Below are 1,775 nucleotides of genomic sequence, written 5' to 3'. Positions count from 1 at the left end.
CAACCTGCAATAAAAAATAAACAAGTCAAAAATATGAAGAACTGTACAAATCAAAAATATGAAAACAAATACTTACCCAAAACCAATACTTACCATGTACTTAAACAAGACAAAAACGTCAACCTGCAATAAAAAATAAACAAGTCAAAAATATGAAACTGTACAAATCAAAAATATGAAAACACATGTTAAAATATACTTACCCAAAAACAAATACTATGTACTTACCTGGAATATACTTACCTGTGCCGGAAATCGCATCCACGCCCAATTTGTGCCTGTAGATAAAATAAAAAAATATATTAAACTAAAATAAGTGAAGGAAAAATGTTTCCGAAAATCATGCGCAAGTCGCTATATAAGGCCAAAAGGAAGCAGTAACCCTCAGTCTCGATGCGGCAATGGAGGAGAAAGCAGCTCCCCATGCAATCAAATTAAACCAAATTTAGGGAACTTACCTGTGTGCCAGACCTGAAGAAGGCACAAAATGCTGCCGAAACGTCGTCGACATCACACAGAAGGAGCGCAAAATGACGCCAGTAGAAGCTAATCTGAGATTTATAGATACCCACGCCCTACCCAAATAGGAGGGCGCATGGATGCCGCACATCTCGCTCCACCCAAAATGCGGGGAGTCAAACAAGGGAGTGCGAGGTACTTTAGAGATTGAGCGCAGACGAAGCTGCCAATCTCTCTGGCCAATTCGAGACTCATTATTATATAAATAACAAAGGCGACCGGATGGGAAAAGTATAAAAAATCAAACAATAAGCACAAACAAGTGTCCATGATCAATCATTTTATTAAAAACCAATCTGGCCAGCATGGCTGGCGCGGCCACAGCGGGCAGGATGCTCGGGTGCTGGTTCGTGGGGTGGGTGCCGGGACGGTAGGACCGTGCCTTTGTCTCTCTCCTTCGGGGGAGGGACTCCTACCACAATCCTAACTCGCCTGTGCCACCTCCTGGGTGCCCCCCCGCGTTTCCGGTTTCCAATGGGCTCCTGCTCCGTTTGTGTGCTGTTCCCTACCCTGGTCCTGTCCCACCCCAGTCCTATCCTAACCCCAATCCCACCATAACCCCTAACCCTAACCCTAACCCTAACCCTAACCCTAACCTGTCCCCATTTCCCAATAAGACAAAAACGTCAACCTGCAATAAAAATTAAACAAGACAAAAACGTCAACTTGCAATAAAAAATAAACAAGTCAAAAATATGAAAAACTGTATAAATCACAAATACAAATATACTTACCCAAAACCAATACTTACCATGTACTTAAATAAGACAAAACCGTCAACCTGCAATAAAAAATAAACAAGTCAAAAATATGAAGAACTGTACAAATCAAAAATATGAAAACAAATACTTACCCAAAACCAATACTTACCATGTACTTAAACAAGACAAAAACGTCAACCTGCAATAAAAAATAAACAAGTCAAAAATATGAAACTGTACAAATCAAAAATATGAAAACACATGTTAAAATATACTTACCCAAAAACAAATACTATGTACTTACCTGGAATATACTTACCTGTGCCGGAAATCGCATCCACGCCCAATTTGTGCCTGTAGATAAAATAAAAAAATATATTAAACTAAAATAAGTGAAGGAAAAATGTTTCCGAAAATCATGCGCAAGTCGCTATATAAGGCCAAAAGGAAGCAGTAACCCTCAGTCTCGATGCGGCAATGGAGGAGAAAGCAGCTCCCCATGCAATCAAATTAAACCAAATTTAGGGAACTTACCTGTGTGCCAGACCTGAAGAA

Source organism: Syngnathus typhle, unplaced genomic scaffold (assembly GCF_033458585.1).
Source record: "Syngnathus typhle isolate RoL2023-S1 ecotype Sweden unplaced genomic scaffold, RoL_Styp_1.0 HiC_scaffold_48, whole genome shotgun sequence".
NCBI classification, from domain to species: Eukaryota; Metazoa; Chordata; class Actinopteri; order Syngnathiformes; family Syngnathidae; genus Syngnathus; species Syngnathus typhle.
The sequence above is the reverse complement of the archived record's forward strand: the minus strand, read 5'-3'. Positions refer to the sequence as shown.